General features: G+C 42.9%; 1 protein-coding gene and 1 long non-coding RNA gene across 13 annotated transcripts in view; one reads left to right on the forward strand and one right to left on the reverse strand.

The window, feature by feature from the left end:
* LOC309380367 overlaps positions 1 to 16,569 on the reverse strand; it is a 65,310-nt gene extending 48,741 nt beyond the window's left edge. Inside the window, exon 1 of the long non-coding RNA XR_014172883.1 lies at positions 16,437 to 16,569. This is a non-coding gene — a long non-coding RNA (uncharacterized lncRNA). The remainder of the gene's footprint in view (positions 1 to 16,436) is intronic.
* MEF2C (myocyte enhancer factor 2C) overlaps positions 1 to 21,741 on the forward strand; it is a 160,060-nt gene that overhangs the window by 4,340 nt on the left and 133,979 nt on the right. For 9 of the 12 annotated variants that reach the window (XM_081930179.1, XM_081930178.1, XM_081930186.1 and 6 more), the window contains exon 2: positions 8,199 to 8,296. The gene's annotated coding sequence lies outside the window, so the exon portion shown is untranslated. Of the gene's footprint in view, positions 1 to 8,198; positions 8,297 to 15,233; positions 15,558 to 17,078; positions 17,661 to 21,741 lie in introns of those variants that run through there. The other 3 variants (XM_081930181.1, XM_081930182.1, XM_081930184.1) reach the window with 2 other exon arrangements.

Below are 21,741 nucleotides of genomic sequence, written 5' to 3' on the forward strand. Positions count from 1 at the left end.
ACACCAAAATGAAAGCTGCCCTCAAGTATCTGACAGGGTTTCATGAGAAAGATGAAGCAGACTTGTTCTCTCTTGCTCCAAAGAGAAATTAGAAATTGATAGGAATCAGAGCTGGGTTAAATATTAGGAGGAACCTCCTAACAGTAGCAGCTGTTTGACAGTGTCTTTTCTAGAGGCCTGTCAGAAACATTGCAGCTGCACCCTGTATTGTAGATAATGCACCAAGCTGGGGGTTGAGCTAGGTGACTTCCGAAACTCCTTACCAACTCTAAAATCCTGAAATCTTCCCTGATCAACACAGGTCACATCCACTCCATGCGTTTAAAACACATTCATGCCACTTTTGCAGCCATGTCTTCCCCCCCAAAATTCATGTGAATTGTAGTTTACCATGCACAGAGGCACAATTCCCAGCACCTCTTAACAAACCACACTTCGCTACAGGAGTTTTGGGAGAAAGCCAAGTGCTTTAAACATATGGTGTGGATATGATCATAGATATGGGCTGTGTTGCCCACATAACCAATTCAAAGATAGAATTCGAGATGGTAGAGAATCCCAGACAGTGAATCAAAGTTATGAGCCCAGAAAAAGGGGAATCCAAGATAGTGGGGTGAAACCCACATCTCATTGTAGTCCATGGAAAATCTCGCTTTTATTTCTGTGAATCATATCCACAGCATGCTCTGACTTGTTCTTATGATCAAACAAATTATTTACACAGCAGGCCTTTATATAGGTGGGTTGTGGTTCTTTCTGTCTATTTATAAAAAGTTATATTTATTCGGGAGAGTGAAATTGCTAATTTTTTTACCAACTATATATCTAATAAAACTATTTAATAATGAATGTACTGTACTCCTTGTTTAACTCCTATTTACTAATTTGGCTGGCTTCCAAAACTCCTGGAGAAAAAAAAAAGACTGACCGTTTTTAATAGAATATAATGTATTTCGTTTCTGAGAAACTTGTTAGGTGTTGAAGTGTTTTAACTGATTTCACTCATATTCACAGCAATGCAAAGAGAAAGGACAATGAACAGATTAGAAAATCCATATGAATAAAGAAAGGTAGTTCAAATGCTAATGAATAAGCACCATTTAAAGTTTAAAAAGAATGTTTCTGATTGATAACTTAGTAAATTGTGGATATTGTAATCCCAAAACTACCTGTTTTAAAATAAAATAAAAAAATACTCTGGGGTGGCATTTTACATATGTTTCTGTATTAAGAGACAACTGCTGCTTTGTGGTGAATTTCAGGTTAAAGAAAGGAATCAAGCCCGAGACGTTTTTGCTGGCCTAGCATTTAGACTTGTAGTACTACAGATGAAGTGGGATCTCATTCCTGCAAGCCGGGCAAGGCAAGCTGGCTTTATCCTGCTTGTCAGAAAAGCCTTCAGCTCACTGCTTTGCTTTCCCAGTCCCAGTGCATCCACAGTTCCTACAGCCCATAGAATCCAACCTTGTTTTAAAACATCGTTTTAATACACTGAGTGCCATTTTATATTGTGCTGCACTGGACTATCTCTCTTCCACACCCAGCTTGACTGCCTTCCTGTTTTTGAAAACCTCTCTATTCAGTGTTTGCTCTCACTCCTGAGAGCTTGTGTTTTGTCCACTGATAGTGCAGTGCTCTCTCTAGCAGGTTCACATGTTGTTTCAGATGCTTACTGAAAAACAATATACTGTATACCAATACTGAAAGTTTTGTGGTTTGCAAAGCAATGGAACATAATGGTGAGGAGCATTTTGTTTTGTAGCTCATGCTGCTTTCATACTCCGGCAGCTGACTTTCAGGCTAGATTAACCCCAAGGCTAAATATGCTATTGAAAGAGGCTTGGACCCCACAGTGTACAAGTACAGCCATGCAGTGCTCTAAGAGCATGTAAAGTGTGGGCTGGACCTATATTGCATGCCTTCATTCCATGCCAGTCTCCTTTCAAATTCCACTCTTCTCTGAACATGGCAGCTGTGTGCTTAATCACATGACAAGGGAAGAGTGATATCATGTTCCCCAGTTAAGTACCAAAAGGCTGCAAAGCATGAGAAGCAGGATAATGAGCAGTGTGGGACTAACGGGGCACGAAGAGGATGCTTTTAGGGGCTTAATTGTGCCAGAGGCAGGCTCAAGATCTGTTTCCAGCACAAGGGCTTAACCCTGGAGAATATGAAGCCCAGTTTCCACTCTCAAACAGGACTCCCATTGCAACCACATTTGGGGAGAGACCACATGGCAATAGCATACCTCTTACCTAACGTCACAAAGTATTGTGAGACAGTTGAGAGACCACACCTCTCCACTCCACTCTGAGTTGCACGAAGGGCAAGTCTTCTGTATGTCCGGTCCCCTGTTCCTTGTAATCCATTGATGAATATACTGCTTAATGCCAAAAGAGGATTCTAAGCGGTTTACAAGTATAAAAACCAGTGATGTATTCTATTGCCTTTTTCTCCTGCAAAAAAATATAGGCTCAGTGAGGATTTTTTTTGCCAGTCCATCTGATTTGGCTTTGGTAGCTTTTGCTGTTCTTGTTGGCCTTCTTGTATCGATTTGGGGACAGGGTTTATGTTCTGTAGGAACTGCCACAATTGGTGCTTTAGCATTGAGCTAGAGATATTAGCAACCCATTTGGGAGTCACCTTAAGGGCTTTGGGCTCCTAGAAATAAATGTATCCCCCTCTGGGTCAAAGGTTAGTTGGGGTCTATTCTGCCTTCCACCATGTGGTTTTACCAAGCAGGAAGGTTGGATGCTGCATGTTGATGAGGAATTGCAGCACTAGACGTCATGTCCTCTTAATGTGAAACTGTCATAAGTTGGTAAGGGCTTTTTTCACCCAGCTCAGTACACCTGGTTTCTGGTGCCTTTTGCTTCATCTCCACCGCAAGGATATGTAAAGAGAAGATAAAAGGCCTTCATCAGCAAGGGGCTATAGAGTCCCCCTGCACACCAGGGATTAGAGGGAAGAGCTTACAGATCAAATGCCAGTAGCTGGAAACTGCAGGAGGGGAAAATGCTTGGGTCTTGCATGCAGGCTTCCCAAAAGGACACTGGGCTAGATGGGCCATTGGCCTGATCCAGCAAAGCTCTTCATATATACTTATATTCTTAGAGGTTGGTATTGCCAGGTAGATTTGATCCTAAATATGTAGCTTTCTGGATCCTTATGATTTATCCAATGTATGCTTGCTTTGATGTTTGGCCTGACTAATAGCTCAGATGGGAGAGCATGAGATCTGAATCTCAAGATTGTGGGTTTGGGCCCCACATTGGGCAAAAGATTCCCACATTGCAGGGGGTTGAACAAGAATAGATAATCCTAGTCGTCCCTTCCAACTCTACAATTCTATGAGTCTACTGTGGTCAAAAAGAAAAGGCGATGACAAGACCTTGCATTAATGCGCAATGAACATTATATAGTTTAGAAATATGTGATGTTGGGGTGGGGGGCAGATCCCATGTTTCATGCCTCATTCCCCAGTACCACTGTTGGAGGCAGTATGTCTCTGAAGTGCCGGGATGCACAAGTGCTATAGTGTGTGTCTAGTGTGTGCTTGTGGCTAGCCATTGTGAGAAGAGCCTACTGGGTCTTTGCTCTGATCCAGGAGGGTTCTTCTTAATGTCATTATAGTGTATGTATTTTTTACTACTTGTTACTTTGTTACTTACTTTTTTACTGGCATGGAGGGAAGAGAGGTGCTTGTGGGATTTTAGTTGATTAATTTATGTTGTCTTGGGAGCCAAAATAACTCGATAGGTCTTCATTGCCATGCAGCTTAACTTCTTTGCGACTGGAGAGAGGCGGGTAGTATCTGCTGCTCCACCCCAGGTACCAAAATGCCTTGGGCCATCCCTGTTCAGAGGGCATTCCCAAGCAGAGAATGAGGAGTTGTCTCAGAAATACGGCATCCTGACATCTCCCCACTTTCTGAAGAGCAGGGGCAAATGTGTGAGCCCTGGAGATCTTTTTTTGTTTTCCAACCTTATACCCCACCTCATGTTCAAAAGAATCTCAAGGCAGCTTTTACAATACAAGACATAACACCCAAATAAAATGTATAAAACATGCCATGTTTCACTGCAAAAATGAAAACGTGTGGGAATGAGATCTTCTACTCTACTCTTCTAAAGCAACATGCCCTGAACTGGCGCCCTCCATTAAGTTTTGAACTACAACTCCCAGCACTGGGGCTGTTGAGAGCCCAAGACACCAGGTTGGGTAAGACTTTCCTACAAACCTGGCCACATTCCTGAAAAAATGATTTTGTTTAAGAACACACCTGAAACACAGAGAAGAGGACCGTCCTGATCATCTCTTTTACACGTGTGTATGAGATGACTCCCGATAGATCCCCAAACCTCCTGCCAAACAGAATCAACCCAGAGCACCCAGGGAGTTATCTCCTTGCTGGGAGATTCCCCCGCCTTTCGGATGTGGGTTTTTTCCATACCCCCCAAATCCTTGTTGCAGTTGGAAGAGGAGGATCTGATCTCTGCACCGTGGAGCGTCTCAGCTACTAACCGGCAGCCAAGCATCAAATCGCTTTGCAGCAGGAGGAAAATGAAGAGGGGCGGCGGGGTAGCACATCAATAAGCTCCGAATGGAGCGTTGGAGAAGTATGAAGCGCTCTCCTCGCTCCCCACCCCCGCACCCCCGTTGGTCGGTCCCAGTTTCTAGGGCTTCCTGCCAGCCGCGTGGCTTGGGCCGCACCAAAAAAAGACTGGGGGGGGGTGGACGAGGAGAGAGGCTGGGCATCCGGCAGACTGGACGCTCCTGGCCCATCGGCCCTTTGGACTCCTCGCCGGCGATATCCAGGCGCAGGAGGCGGCATGGCGGCAGCCGGCATGAGACGGACGGAAAAGGAAGTCTTCCGGCTTAGCCGCCGTGGGGATCGCAGCCCCGTCCCGACGCGCCTCGTCGCCGCCTGCGCGGTTATTCTGGCTGGCGAGCGGCGGGGGATGGAGGCGGTGAGCGGGTTGCAGGCGTCGGGCTGTGCGACCTCGTTGGCCCCTTTGAGGAGCTCTCTCTTTCCTTCTCTCTGAACCTTCCCTGAGACCTGCGTAGGAAGGCAGAAGAAGGAGGGAGTCCTGACACATACCACCAGCTCCCACTTGGCAAGAGAGGACTCAGTCAGCCTCCTTTTTATATAATGTATTTGTTTTAGTGTTTAACTTGCAAGCCACCTTGGGTTTCCTAACAGAATGGCAGTATATAAATCCAGTCAATAAATACACTTTGAGGCCACAGGTTGACCCTCTTGGCTTTTCAAAACCTTGAGGTCCTTCTCCGTGAAGCCTCGCTCTGCTCCCTACCCCCTTGGCAAGGACAGTGACAGTGGCTCTCTTTTTTCTCCTCTGGAAAGTACATAAAGCTGAAGAAGCAAAGTTGGAAGAGGGACACCGTGGCTGTACACACACGTCTGTTCGCCCTGCTCAAGCACACTCCCGCTTCTGGTTCGGGGAGAGGTGTGCGCATGATGTTTGCCAGAGCGATTTTGCAATTTCTTACGAAACGCCGCATTTCGACGCTTCCTCTGCCACCCCTTCCGAAACAAGTTTTGATCCGAATTGAGAAAAAGAACAGCCTAGCTGCGTTTTAAGCTACTAAATGTGTGCACAGTCTAGTTCTCACTTCCTCTTTCAGCTGTATGGGCTCTTCAAAGCTCAGATTAACTCTTCTAAACCCTCCATTGATCCCTTGGAGAAGTAAAGTTTGTGCGCTCACTTTTTCTGTTGAATGAGGGTGGGCTGATAAGAGGGAGTGACAGGTGACAAGACGTGGGGGGGGGGGTGTCCATGGCACTCACACCAAAAATCCAAATGTGTTCTTGGGCCTAAAAAGGTTGATGACCCCTAACTAAGAGTTTTTGCATGCCAGAGCATTCAAGAGACCACGTGAAAATGCCCACAACTCCCCCACAGTAGGTTTTGTGTAATGTGTGTACAACTGCATCAGAATGTAGAAAGAATAGGTTAACCTGCAATCCTTTCTAGCAGCCTCCATTGTGGAGGAGGTAAAGTGTGAAAAGAACAAGCAAGTTGAACACAAGTCTGCAATGCAAAAGAAAAAAATCAAGGCTGCAATTGTGGGCTTGTTGTTTATCTGTGACTAAGGTCCATGGACTATAGTAGGAATTGCTTCCAAGTAAACAACCCAAGACTCAAACTGGCTTAGACTCGATACAGTTAACAGGGTTTTGATGTAGATACAGACTATCAACACTTTGTTACTGCGTACAGCAATACAATGAATGGCACCCCCATGATTTTGTGAGTTAGGAACATAGAAAGCTGCCTTATTTTGGTTAGACCTTTGAGCCATCTAATTCAGTGTTGTCTATGCTGACTGGAAGTGGCTCTCCAAGCTTTCTGGCATGAGTTTTCCACAGCCCTACCTGCTAATGCTAAGGGTTGAACCTTGGATCTTCTGCATGGAAAATGTGTTCTACCACCAAGTTATGGCAACAACCTAGAATAAAACATTTGCACACATAATTCAGTTAGTGATGCATTGTATATCAAATGCTGTGTGTGTGTGCATGCACGTGCATGTGTGCATGCATTTTCACCCTCCTTTTCTGTGAGAGACTTAAGGCCCCTCTTGTAGCAAACTTTATTTACAAAATATACAGGAGGAGCAGCAGTAAAAGTCACCAAGCAACACCCGTCCATCTTCCCAACATCCTTTACCAGCTACAAACCTCTTAGCAACCACTTCTAGTAACCTCAGCCTCAGATTTCTGTTTTCCCCTTTTTGCTTATATTCAAACACACACACCCAACAACAACAACAAAACCCTATATCTCTCAGTGTCTGCCTAGGCTGGTTGGGTATGATAAACTCCAGTGAATTGGGGTAGCCAATAGCATGGGAGTAGCCAGGATTTATTTTAGGAGGGGGGGCACAGAACTGAGTTATATGTGATGCAATTGGTTGGTTAGTTAAGTATTTTTATTTATTTACTTGATTTAGGGGGCCTGGCTGCACGTATGGCCAATTGTCCTCAAAGCCATTAATCAGGAGACCCTCTTTCCACCATCAGATGTCAGGTTGGAGAGGTCCTTTAGCATGATCAAGAAGAATGACTATATCTACACCACTAGGAACTAGAATTACTTTGAATCACAGCCCTTACAAAGCTTTTAAAAAATCCAAAAACCCACCTGTGTTCCAAGCTAAGATGGTAGCTCTGTTGTGATGTATTGACTCTGAAAGGTTGTCCACATAAGACTCTTGTGCTTCTTGTTCAGCACCTTAACATACAACTAGAATGTAGGTAGAAGTACTTTGGGGTGTGTAGCACCATGTTGACCAAATATATTCTCAAGGGACTGTATCCAATGTTGGTCAAATTCAGAGCAGACCCATTAAAATTTGTGATCAGGACTAACTTGTGATCAGGACTAAGCAGAGGCTTGACAACCATATGTCAGGAGTGCTCTGATGGTGTTTCCTGCTTGGCAGGGGGTTGGACTCGATGGCCCTTGTGGTCTCTTCCAACTCTATGATTCTATGATAACTTAGGTACAGTAATTTCAATGGGACTCATCTGAGTGGTGGTCTTTCCATTAAACATGCCACCAGCACTGCTATCATGATCCCTCTGATTTAATATATCTATTGAAGATGAAATAGCTGTAAAGTTATGGAGCTCCCTCCTACTGGAGCTACAACTGGCCTGCCCAATACTGTAATGTTTTTCTAACACATTTATTTAATCTGTCGTTTAAAGTTGAGGCACTAGTTTCGAATCTCTGGGACTGTTCTATGCTGTCAGATTACTTTATTTTAAGGCTTTTTTTTTTTGCTTTTTTTATATTATCATTTTGTTTTATTGTATGGTTTTATATTATGTTGTATACTGCCCTTAAGATGAAGGGTTGTCTAGAAATAACAGCAACAATCAGTATAAAGCATCTCACATAATATGCCAGTTTGCATTTATTTCAGTCTAGCGTTCCAGATTTGGTGTGGTTCACTATTATGACAATTCAGCATCTTGGGTAATTTAAACAGTATTTACTCAAAATACTCAATCTTAGTTGCTTGTTAATACGTAGTTTCTAAGTGATATCAACCAGTTTGCCTAAAGCTTTACAGAAACTGTTGTCTTCAAGAATTTTCATATTATTTGCTTCACGAATAGAGATCTGCATTTTAATAATGTCTTACTGTTCTGCTTTTAAACATTCAAGGTGCCGACTAAGAGTTGTAAACTGTGAAGTAACTACTATGGAACAGCTTAAGTAAAGCACTGAAGGTGGATGAATTTGAAATACAGAGGGTGTATGTGGTGAGTGTTTCATATTTTAATTCCCTGCCTCCTGCAAGATCATTCAATATTACAAAAAGCTCTATTTATTGCTTCCTTTTTCAGATTTAGGGCTCAAGCTAAACTCTGCAGTTGTGTGTACTAAAAGGTATACGGATGACAAAGCTTCTCCCTAATCACTACTTATTGTACATTATATCGTTTTAGCCATGGCATGCCACGGTATTTAATATACATGTGTCACCCTTTCAGCTCCTACCTTTGAAAATATATTTTACAATTAATTCATTCCACAAGAAATTATATACATTTTCATTCTCCCCTACGGATTGTGAAATATTTAAATTACCCTCCTGGAATCTACATCCTATTATAACGAGATTTTGGGAATTTATATGTTATGGGCAATTATAAAAGCAATATGGATTGAAAGAATATTCTGAATGATTGGAGAACAAATACAGTATTGTTGAATAAAATCTTGTGGGGTAGATCAATCTATAGCCTTGGTTCCTCTCAGGGTGGGTTGCTGTGGCAACCGCCCCAGCTTACATATATATATATATATATATATATATATATATATATATATATATATATTCCCCTAAAGCTTGTTTCAAGAGCTGTACCCAGCATGGGCCAAGCTTAAAAGCAGACAGATGTAGAAAGAAGTGCTTTCGTGAGCTACTCTTTCAAGACAGGCCTGTGGTAGAGAGGCTCATAGGAAGGCATGGGGTGGGGCTGAACTATGAACAGAAATTGGAACCCAAGTCACCCAGGGTTAGGATGTATAAACTCTGGGGTATTCAGATGTGACTCTGGCACTCTGCAATTTAATTGTCGCTTTTGCAATGTAAATTGGCAGCGCTGTTTCTTTTGAAGAAATAAACATTTGACTATCACTCCAAATTGAAGAAGGGAGGGGGGACTCGGATAATTACTGAAAGGGGATGTTAACTGAGCTCACCATGAAATAATCATACTTGTAAGGGAAAGAGACACTTGGCTGCACCTCAGCCCGTGGTAAGGGTATGGAAGGGTTGATTACTCCAATAATTACACCTCCTGTTGTGCATTTTTCCCCCTGTGTGTTTTGTTTAATTCAGATGTAAGTTTCAGGTGGAAGGCTGGGAAATGGTGCAAGATTTTCTGTTTCCTGTTGCCAGCAGGCCTAGGCCTAACAGGAACCCTTAATCTTACCTTCCTGGAAGAAATCCAACGGGGATTTGCTGCCAATTATTGGCTGTTTGTAACACATGTTTTTAAAATAATGGTCTGGAGGTGATGGTGTTTCAGTGTAAATTATATTGAATGCTAAATGACACAGGAAGATTCTTCAGGTGTTGTAAGAACTATTTTTATTTGAAGCCTAAAAATATTCTCTACTGAGTTTCAAGAATGAAGGAAACAATTTGACTTCTATACTGCTTGTCTATGAAGTACTGAGACACTTTCTTTTTTTTAAAGGGGAGGTGTCTTATTCATTGCTTTGGGCATCTTTGCTCTGACTGAAAAATAATGTTGGCACAAACCACTGAGTATCAGTCCCCAGGATAAGGTCATGCCTATTTAAAAACTGGGCCCTAATAACCTAAATATGTAGATGATGCACAGGACATATGAAGCCACTGCATATATTTCTTTCAGTGGTGTCATTCTCTGATTTTGGGCTATTGAGCCAAAGTAGTGCTGACCTTTGCCCTGTCAAGCTGAGAGCCTTGCCTTTGAGACATTTCAACACTTTTGCAGCATCCTCCCCCCAAAGAAATGCAAGAAATTATAGAATTTTGCTCACTACACTTGGGTTGGCTTCATATAATTCCCCCTCCCCTTATTTCACCCTCTCCCAAGTGATTTTGTGTTGTGTGTTTAGCAACATACCAAGATGACAGACACTGTTGAGTTTTGTCACCCCTTGTCCAAGAGACAACCATCTTGGTGCATATAATTTCCTGCATTTTTTTCAATGCCCCCAGCTTTGCTTTGAATAATTTCAGACCAGTTTGGGCTATGTGAACATACAGTTCCTGGGTTACAATAGTTAAGGATTTTCCAATGTATTTCTTTCTCTGTCTAAACAGCAGCTGATAGCCTGTAGATTGAATTTTGATCACCCTATTTTTGTGCTCAAAAAATAGACACTTTGAACAAGTAATAGCTTCTCTAGTCCTACATCTACCATCAAGATATCTATGAGAGCCAGTTCCTAAATCCCATCTCAGAGCCACTACCAGACTGTTTCTATTCTGTGGATAAGAATTCAGTTGCAGATCTGCAAATTCACTTTGCGAAATGAAAGTGGATTTAGCCTTCTTGCACAGCAAATCCACTTCCCCCCAAAATTGGACATTTTCAGTAAGGAAAATGACTGGAAAGTATGAGGAAAAAAAATATTTTGATACAAAGTTGTATAGACTCCCCACAAACAAATCAGGATGAGTGTGCAACAAATAGCCAACATTGTACAGCCTCCCTGCAAACTTTGTGAAGAGAAATCAGGATGAATGCTCAATAGGTCACCTGGAAGCAAGTTTTGTCCTACTGAGCACTCTACTGCCCTTCTAGCACATGCTAGAAATCTGAAATGACAAAGAAATTGTGGGGACCATAGTTTTTTGTTTATAGTCAGATTCATTACTGAACTCTATATGAAGTCAGGCTATGGTAGGCTCATTGGTCTCTGTTTCTCTGTGTGCATGACTTCTTTCCTTGGGGGCAAGCTGGCTTCAAGGGTCAGGTGGTGCTGCAAGTTATGAAAGAGAAGTTTTCTCTCCATGGAAGAGCCCAGCCTCTGCCTCCATTCATGCCTTGTTTGTCTCCTTGGAGACAACCAGGGTGTGAAGGGGCAGATGGGCCTGTGAGAGTGAAAGAAGGAGTGTCCTCTCTCCTAGTGCAGGCTGGTGACTCTGAAAAGAATTGAGCCATACCCCATGACCATGCAGCCGCTCCTCCCGCAAGCAATGGGTAAAAGCAATGTTTCTCTCACTTCTAATTTCTCCGGTCTTAATTTCATTGTTGTTGTTGTTGCTTTGGAGAATAAAGTCCTCATGAAAATTCATAAGCATTTCACTATGAATATCTCCTAATATACAATTTCCCCTTATGTACATATTTTTGCAAAAAAAAAAAAAAAAAGCTTTCCTGTAATATAATACAATTTTAATGCTATTTTCACTAATATGTGCATGTTTATTTACAAAGCTGGTGCATCATGGTCCTCAATCCAATTTATGGGGCTGTGAGGTTAGACAACATTATGTATTCGCTTCTTCTTCTGTGACTTTGAACAGCCAGGTATCTTGAAAGGAATTCTTGGTGTTACTGCAATTCAAGACGGATCCTACAAAAAGTTACATGATCTACCTTAAAGCCCACAGTCCAGATCCAAAGGGACCACCTAAACCTGAAAGCTGAGGAGAAAACGATGTGCACATTTCATCAAACCTTTAGGCACTTTGAAGCTCCGTTGATTTCAAAAGAAGAGATTAACTCTCCCATTGAAATCAATGCAGGTTAGCAGAAGTTTCTCCATGCATTTGGACTTTTTGATGGCTGCAACAGCAAGTAGTTATTTCCATATGTGAAACAGCCATCACAAATCAAACACCATCTCACACCATGTCAAGCACAATGATTTTCAAGTGAGGCAGCTCACCACAATCAGTGGCAAGTCACTGTGTGATGCATTATTGAGTGCATAGTGCATACTGCATAGTGACGAAGTGATATACAGTCAATGAGCAAATTGTGCAGGGGTTCCATTCTTGAACCCCATGCATGTTAGTGGAGAACGTATAAGCACACCCCACCCCATTCTGCTCTGCCCCTGTTCCACCCTTTCAGTGACGTGTTTTCTGACGTTTTCAGTCATTTCTGGGTTTGGTGCTGTGCACACATGTGCTTTTATGCATCTTTTGGATACATCTTAAGCGGCCATTGCCAGTATTGTGAATTTCCCCTAGAGCTTGGTCCCAATAATAGGTATACATTGAATCTTGAAACCACCGAGGAGTTATAGTGTATCAACCTTCATAGTGCATTGCAGCATGTCATCTGTCTGGGGTAACTAGATTTTTTCCTGTTGTCTACACCATTATCACGTTAAAGGTGTTTGTTTTGTTTGTCACTGTGGAAGAAAGAGCAGGGTTGGTGCTGAAAAGAAATGCTAGTGCTGTATGACTGAACGTGTGGCAGTTATCAACAGGCCCACATTGTCCTGGATACTATTTGATGCTGAGGATTTCAATCCTGAACAGTTTCCACATTGTTTCAAAACCAGTTCCTGTTCAAAATGTAATTTAAAAAATCCCAAATACTGAACAATGGTAAAATTTCTCCTCAGCCATTTATGGTGTGCCTCTTATACCCATAAGAGAGATGTGTCTGCCTGTTGAAATACTAGAATATCAAGTCTTTCCAATAACGCATGGATCAGTGAAGGAATAAAACAATATCACGTTGCTCTTAATTTACAGTCTTACCTTGTACTGTGTGCTATGATAATTGTCACTATGATGTGCAAGAGTTTTGTCTTTGGTGTTCAATGGGAACCTGGAGGTTCCTTCTCCAGGCAATAAAAAGAAGTTATTCTACATTTTCTGGTCTTTATGCCCTCAACTCTGGAAGTTCACAGGTCCTGTATTTATTTATTTATTTAAAAATTCATTAATAAAGTTCAATATGTCTGCATACATATACTCTGAATATGTAAGAAACCATTCTTTTGTGTTGCATCCAAACTGATAGGCGCTTGACCATATGAGATAGCATCATCATCATCCATTCCTCCATCACAAAAGAGGAGTCATGCCATGGCCAGATTGTTGGATGTGGGCATGAGAACCTTAAGTTTAAATCTGCCCAGCACCCTCATTGTGCAGTGCTTGAATAAAGCTTCCCTTTAGCAAAAAAGAAAAAGTGCAGTATCTGATGGGAGTGATAGCAATTGTAGAAGAATGGCTGAAACTGGATTCTCTCTGAAACAAAGTCGTGTGCTTCATAGACACCTCCTGCTCCCCTCCTGTTCAGCTATAGATTCCTTAGTCTATCTTTTCCTTATGCTACTATCTATAGTGTCATCTGTGTGCCAGGTGCTGGACAAAACACTGAAGTCTGGTCGAGAGGACTTGGCAGCATTTGAATTACGTAATATGTATAAAAGGTGTGATCAGAACTTAGAACTTATCTTAAACATTCCCATCACGGTGATATACCAAACAATGTAAGGAAGGATTCAGATATCATACAAAATGCTGGAAGGTTCATTCTTCAGTGGCATAAATCCTAACACCCAGAAAATAATGCTCAAGCAGCAGCAAATTATGTTGAATTGGTAAGTGGGCAGAGCAATCATAGGTGGTGGAGGACTCTGTGGCAGAGAAACTGCAACTTTATAAGTTCTGCCAGCTTTCACGGGCAAGGGGTGTGTGGGGGTGTGGGTGTCTGAAGGAGATGGGTTTTCCATTCCCAAGACTCACCACTGTTCAGCCTTCCAAATTTCCCCCTCCCAATGACACTGATATTCTATTTCTGGGAGTGTGTTGGGTGAATGAGAGGGCCTTGGGTCCAAGACCACTCCTAACCTGCCCTTGCCAGCATTCTTGAACACCCTGTTTCTGGCCTTGCTCCTTTCAGAGTTACTACTGGTAAACTCTGACAGCAGCAGAACCTGGCCCCACACCCAGAAAGCCTCTGCCTGCAGAGAGGGAGGTCTACACCACCCAACAGCTTCTCAGCCACCCTTGCAGGGAACAGAAGTTCAGTCCCTTATTCCGTATAAATAATTAGATATCTTTCCATTCCTTTTCTTTTTAAAGAAAGCCACTGAATTCCAAACTACAGGTACTTTTCCTTTTCTTTTGGCAATAGGGATATTTAATTAAATATATACTTTTGTGTTTCTGTTAAAAAAAATACAAGTGGCTGCATTGGTTCATGGGGTTGGGGGAATCTAAAAGTTAGCAATATGGTGATATGCACAGTAGGAGAAATGTAAATGTCTCCACGTACTGAGCAAGCTTCAAAGTACTCCAGCACTCTTCTTCAGATGGGTTGTTAAACAACAAGCAGAAAAAGAGAGGAGGAAAGAAAAAAGATGGTCTTGGGCATCTTAAAAAAATAAAAATCTCTCCATTTGCCCACATTCTGTTTTTTGTTTTGCTTTACATCCAGCCTGAAGAAGCATTCTGTGGAACTTCAAAGCTTGCTCCCTGTTGTGTGACATTTCAGTTGGTCTTAATTAAAAGGATTATCCTGCTCTTGATTTTGGATTTAACCTTGTTTTCGGGGCCTCTTCAGGTTGTGAAGTGGTGTGAATGTTTAAGCAATATTCATATACCTGAATATTCATGGTGAGAGGTGAGGCTGCAGGGAATCAGGCAGAGGGCCTTTTTGGTAGTCACTCTTGCCCTGTGGAACACCCTCCCAGCAGATGTCAAACAGATAAGCTGCTATGTGATTTTTGAAAGACATCTGAAGGGGGATTTCTTAGTATTTGGTGCTATATTGTGTTTTTACTTTTTTTTGTTGGGAGCAGCCCAGAGTGGCTGGGGCAACCAAGGCAGATGAGTGGAATAATAATAATAATAATAATAATAATAATAATAATAATAATAATAATACATGCTCCATGCCCTTAATTTATCACCTCTGTAAAAGTCATGTTTTATTCTGCATTTGAACGCAGTGAACACCTTTCCTCTATTCCCACCCCCTCCGCAATGAAAACACAACCGTCCACGTACAGATCAGAAGGCAAGTGCCAAAACTACGACGAATCCAGAAAGCAGACCGTCGTGGAGTTTCACAAGTGATCTACCGCCCTAGAGAAACAAGGAGGAAGGTCAGCAAGTCAGCCTGTCCCCTTTCCGAGAGCGGCCACTTTAGGGCCCAGGGAGCGCTTCTTGGCCGCGCTGCGGTCGCCAGGCAAAGGGGCAAGGTTGCTCTCAAGCTCTTCCCGGGCGATGCTCTCGCAGAGCTGAGCTGGTGAGCTGGCACAGCGGAGTTTGCGAAGGCCAAGTGAGGATCTGTTCAGACGGGGCACCAGGGAACGCGAGCTGCTGCCAGACGAGCGAGCACGCCGAGGCTTCCCTGAGACCCGGGCAAGGAAGGGAAGGAACCGTTATTTTATCTTCCAGCCACCCCGACCCAGCTGCCCTATTGGCAAAGCCTGGCGAGTTTTATCTGGCTTTCCCCCCCCCTCCCCAAATCGTAGGAGCATCCCGCTTGTTCCCCCGGAGCCCGCGCGCCTGTTTCCTGTGCAGTTTGTTTGGAGACGTCCCGGGTAAGTGAAGTCCCGCTGGCGGGGGGAGACGGAAAAGCCGCCCGAGTTTGGGAAGTGGGGCTGCTCCACTTTGGCGAGAGCGGAGCGGAGGGTCCGCGAGGAAGGCGCAGCAGAGGTGGAGGGAGGAGGGGGGCAGAGGAAAGGTCAGCGCGCTGCGAGAAACGAAACCCAACAGCAGCCTGCCTCTCGCCTCCCACCCCGGCTGGGCGAAGGCTTTCGGGCAGAGCAATGTTTTCAGAGCACGTTGGAAAGTTAGGCTGGCTGGACAGCGTGGAGCGAGCGCTGCCGCCTCCAAAGTCGACGAGATGGTGCTGCCGCCGCTAGCGGCGGACTTTCCCTTGCAGTGCAAGCGGGACTCCCTCTGCTGCTTCCTCCGAGAACCTAGCCGCTCCTCCGATCTGCTATCCCGTTGAGCCGGAGGGCTCGGATCGGAGCCCATCCGGACACGCACCTCGCGTTTATCTGCCGGTCGATTCCCTGCTTTAGCCTCATCTGTAGTTATTGACCTCAATGGGCAAACGAAGACGCCACGCTTCCTAAGCATTTAAGCAGCTCCCCCACCCCAGCTCCGTCCCCTCGCCCTCCTGGCTCCACATCTATCCCATCCCAGCCAGCCAACCCACCGACCACCGGTTTAAAAAAGAAGTGTTGCCGCTGGGGACCTCCGAGCGCCCTCCTTCCTTCCTTCCTTTCCTCCCTTTCCTTTCCTCCCTCCCTCCCTCTTAACTTCCCAATCCACGCGCGCCTGGGGAGCTGCCGGGGTCGCCTCTGGCCGAGACCACTTCGCTGGCCTAGACGACTCCAACCACGATCTCGCGCGCCCTCTCCTCTTCGCCCCCACCCGCCCCTGTCCAATATCTTCTGGGGGCACAGACAGACCTGATCAGGAGGGGGACGGGCATCTGCCGGGCGGTGTTCTCCGCCTCTCTGCCGCGCGATCGCTTTGCTCGTGAATAATAATAATAGTAATAATAAGGATTGTCATCAAAGCTTGTTCCGTGGCATATGCCAAGTCCTTCGACTCCCCATATCCACTAACCAAGACGTCCCCCCCCCCACTATTGCGCGCGCTCTCTCTCTCCCTGCCCCCCCCCCGTGGTAAAAAACTAAAATTAGCAAAATGTCAGGCATGGCAAGATTGATTCAGCCAAGATGCAATTATCATTTAAAAAGTGCTTGATTGAGGTGCCTGATGTTGGGTGATTTATTCTGCATACCATATACATAATTAAAGTAGGGTAGTGGAGTAATTTATCAATCTCGTTGAGACTAGAGAGGGGCGAGAGAGAGAGAAAGAGAGAGCGAGAGCGCTTTGCCATCGCCTCTTCCTCCCCTTCTAGACTCCTAGCTGGTCTCTCGCCTCACTCTCACTGTGTTTGTTTTATTAAAACGCTTTCGGGATGTGATCCCGCCCCCTTTTTTCAAGAGTGAAACTGATTATTTCTCCAGCTCGGCAGGAGAGAGTCATTCGTTTGGGATTGTGGGAGAGAGAGGGGAGAAGAAGAGGAGGAGGAGGAGGAGGAGGAAGAAGGGAGGAGGAGGAGAGGAGGAGAAGGGAGGACACAAGCGAGAGAAGCTTCGCCGGGCGTGTAGTTGTGAAGCTTCCTTTCCCTGCCTCTCTCTCTTTCTCTCTCTCTCTCTCCTCCATCCGTGATGTTACAAAGCCTGTGAGCTGTTCTTTTCCCCCACTCGCCTCCTGTCACTTCCTTCCTAGACGCTCTCAGGACGATTCCTGCTTACTTTTAATCCGGCCAGCAGCACGGGCACTTTCGCCTCCTGAATCCTCAGATACACACACACATACGCCGCCACCATCGCCAGAGAGCTGCTGGCTGCTCATTGGATTGCTTTGCAAGGTTGTGTGTGTGCGCGCGTGTGCGTTGCGTGCGCGCGTATGTGCGGTTAAAGGAGGCTGCATGTTGAACCAGGTGGTGAACATCTTACAAGGCTGGAAGAACTAACGGCTCCCCCCACCCCTGTTTCCTCCTCCTCCTCCTCCTCCCCACCAATCTCCTCGGTCTCTTGTCTCTTCTTCTCCCTCGGTTGCTCCCAAGAAGGGGGAAATATCTCAAGGACTAGCCTGATCATCCAGCCCTTTGCAATGTAAGTACACGTGCGATTTCATCGCGAAGTAGCATAGACTTGCTCCTTCAGCCCCTCGTGGAGGCATTGCAATGTTTTGCATGGCAGGAGGCTTAGCATGTACTGGGAACGTGCGTGGCGCAGACATAGCGTAATCGGGTGGCTTTAAAGTAACTTTGCACTCAAACCCAACATAGTTAAAAGTTGCAGAGAAATTGTGTCTGTTCTCTCCCCCCCCCCATCCTCCATCAGCTGCATGAGTATTTAAACTTTCATGAAGTTAGTTCACGTCATTGGTGTGTTTTGATATTGTGAAGTGCACTCAGGTTTGTTTGTCTGACCTTGGAGTACTTGCCCTGCGAGTTATCAAACAGTGCAGTGAAGAAATAAGCTGGCATAAGTGCAAATGGCCTTTTCAACTCGGCTGTGTGCAGCACGTCACTTTTGTTTTAATGCCTCGGTTTTCGACACAGCATCCCTCCCAGAGCATCTTTTTCATTTGCACACTTTGCTTTGAGATGGGGGAATCTGGGAGATCCGAATGGGGAAAGGTCTCTCTCTCTCTCTCTCTCTCTCTCTCTCTCTCTCTCTCTCTCTCCAGCCTTTCCAACTTTAGCTGTAAGTTAAGCAAAGCTAGATTGCTCCCTGGCAAGCTGTCTAACTTCATTATTTATCTAATTTTCACCCAGCTTAGTTTTGTGTGGAGGAGGAAGGGAAATCTATAGAAGATAGTGTTTCATTATTTGAAAATAGTTATATTTTGGAGTAGCTCAATAGACTTGACTCGGGAGATCATGTGAGAATAGTGTTACGTTAATAATGCTGTTTGTCTGAATTGTAGAACTTGTTGTTTTCATATTTATGTAACTGGCCAAGCTTGTAGTGTCTCATCTTTAGAGTAACCAAGATAGGTCTTTTAGAATTAAATGCTTATGGTACGCACCTCATACCTGCTACTGTTTTAAGATGATTAAGCGGAAGAAGGGCATTCAGCCAATATTTCAGTGGTGGTCTATAGATTCCTAGCTCAAGACAAAATGCTTTTTAGTAGCATATATAAAATGAAACATGAAGGCCATTGTCTTAAATATATATCAGTACCTTACATTTGCTTTACTAGAGGATATAAAAGTGTCCAGTTGGCCAATTACATTAAACAGATATGTGAAGCCTGGTTTTTCCCCCCTTTCCCAGTGGCACTTAGCAGTGGCATTGTCGTTATAGAGTATACATATTTATATGTAATATAATAATGCTAAACCCTAAGGCATAATAGAGGCAGGGCATAGGAATATAATCACCTGTGAACCAAGACCTATATTTTACAGAGTAATTTCAGGATGCTACTTCAGTCCTAAATAAGGTTCAAGGAATCTTTTATCATAATGTGTTACTTATGTTTTAAGGAAGTTATAGTCAATAAAATGAGCATCTTTTGAAGCATTTATATGTCTCCCCTATGCTTCAGTGCGCATTGTATCTATTCTTAATATTATACAAGATTACTCAGTGCCACTGGAAGCACTGGAATATATTTCACTAGCTAAAATCCTCAAGATTTGGAAAGCATTGCCTGCAATCTAGCAAAACATACGTATATGAATTGTTATTGTATGTTATGATATTATTTTCGGGGGGCAGTTCTATGATTTGATCCTGCACATCTTTCTATGAGTTAGATTTCACAAAACTGTTTGGGTGACAATAGACAACTCATAGGAATGAGTAAAATGAAGCTGATAAACAGAAAGAAATCTCTTTTTGACAGGTTCCAAATATGACATAAATGATTAGATAGCCATTTTATCCTTGCTGATAACTGCATATAGTTTCGCTTTTCTCTAAAGTGTGCTAAATTATAAACACTGCACCTATAGTGAGGTTGTCTCAGAAATGTGTACCTGGGGTTGAATTACAAATATCATTGTACAGAATGCAGTTAAAGTTACTTGTTTGGGTTGCCTGTTCTGGAATCCTTAATGTGTGTAATAATGACAATGTTGTACCCTCATGGTAAGGATGTTTACTTGGAAAAGAAGTTGTGGGCAAATAACTCGCTTGTTGATAAATTCTTATGATAATAGGGCAGATGGCTGACTTTTCATAAATCATCATGTAAGCAGGTACCTGTCTTAATATACCTAAACTATATACATTTATATACCTAAAGCATATATTCAAAGATGTAAAAAAATTTTTGTCTTGTGGTTTAAAAATATTTACTCTTAGGAGTTACCAGTTCTGAACTGAAAACTAATTAAGTTCTATATTTTCCATTTATTACGTGGATAAAAATGGGTAACACCGCACTCCAAAACGCATTTACTAAGTTGTAAGTTCTGTTGAAATCTATGGAACTTGCTTCTAAAGGAAAGTTATTTGCCAGTGTTGTTGTATTTAATAGAATTTGTTCACAATTATTTTGCTTTTAAAATGTCTTATTTGTAAGAAGTAAATTTTTCAGAAGTTTGACACAGTAATCAAGGGCATACTATCTCTACAAGACAAGCAGCCTTTTAAATGTTTTCAGCAAGTCATGATTTCATGTCAGATGCCAGAGAGAATGATCACTTTAATAACTTTCAGACTTTAACCTGTTGGACATAGACCAACTTCTTAGCTATGTAGCCTAACCAAAATTAGAATAACATGGATCTGAGTGGTTTTAAACTCTCTGATTATTTCTATATGAGGTTCACAAAGTTCTATTCATGGAAATAAAAATAGTATCTTCATCATTTCTACACATCATGTTGTATTTTGTGTAATGTGGGTTCTTTCCCCATGTTAAATTCAAGTTTTATGTAAATGTATGTTCCTGGCTACCCGGCAAGTTAAATGTTATAAATGAAATTCAGAAAAAGTATACATCTTGCTAAAAAGTTTGTTAACTAACTGAAGTGTAGCAAGTTGTGGCTTTAAATGACTGATGGCATAGGTCTGCAGCATTTATGTTTGTAAAGTACAACGTATATACTTTAGAACTAGTTGACGCAGACTGCAGAAGTTGCAAGTGAAATCTGCAGATATTCAGGCACATCCCCTTGCTTTTTGAATATAGTAATTGGTTTGCTGCTCTGAACAGATTTAAGTTAATCTCCTGAGAGCTGACGGTCAATATGTTACATGCGGACAGGTGATTAAATCCCAGTATCTTCAGTTCTGTACCTTAATCTCAACTGTCGCATTGACTGCAGTGCAGTAGAGCTTGGCTGTTCGCTGGGATTTGTCATCTTTAGGAAATCAGAGCAGCTTATAGAGACAATTCACAAAACCAACAGTGACAACAAAGTCTTATGTGCCTTACAAAAGGAGGATTAGGCAGTTCAGATGTCAACTTGATTGGACAGAGATAAAAGCTGATTGCTGCTGGTGGCAAGGCACACTTCATTTTCAATTGGTTATTTATTACATAAGGGCTACTATAGCATGATTGCTTAGTCATTGTTAAGTGCAATTGGAAGCATGGGGAAATCATTTTAAAAAAAAAATGGAGGGGGGATTGCAATGTGATCATTCAAAAATTGCAGCTTAATGGTATTCTAATGCTTTGAGAGCTCAGTGGCTGTGCAATTACGATAGAACCTTAAAGTTTTATGTAAATGCACTACCTGGTTATATGAACCTTCTTCCCAAGTAATCGTTCAGAAAGTCAGAGACTACACCTATTTCTTACTGTACCTCTATAGCAAAATGCAACGTAAAGGCACAGTGAATCCTCTAACAAGTTTATTTTGGAAGATTTCTGTTGGAATCATGGAGATTGCTATTGAATAATTTCAGGATGGCAGCTATTTTCTCAGTTTATAATTTATTTATTTTTTATGTGTGCAAGGTTTTTTAAACTCTCTTCCTCCCGGAAGCTTTTGGATATCTTTTAGAATGGAATACTCAGTTGTGTTTTTTTGTATTTGGATCTCTGGAGGGTTAACTAATATTTTTTGAATTAAATTTTGGAAGCACTGAACATTCTAGCTGACTAATTGTCTAGTTTCTCCCCTTTTATTAAAACCTGATAAAACCCAATGGATACCTCTTGGTGTCTTACACAGTGTGACCCCAGTGAGTCAGCCATAAATGTAAACATACCATTCCATTGCCT

The sequence above is a fragment of the Podarcis melisellensis genome (assembly GCF_964234715.1).
Source record: "Podarcis melisellensis genome assembly, chromosome: 11".
NCBI lineage: Eukaryota > Metazoa > Chordata > Lepidosauria > Squamata > Lacertidae > Podarcis > Podarcis melisellensis.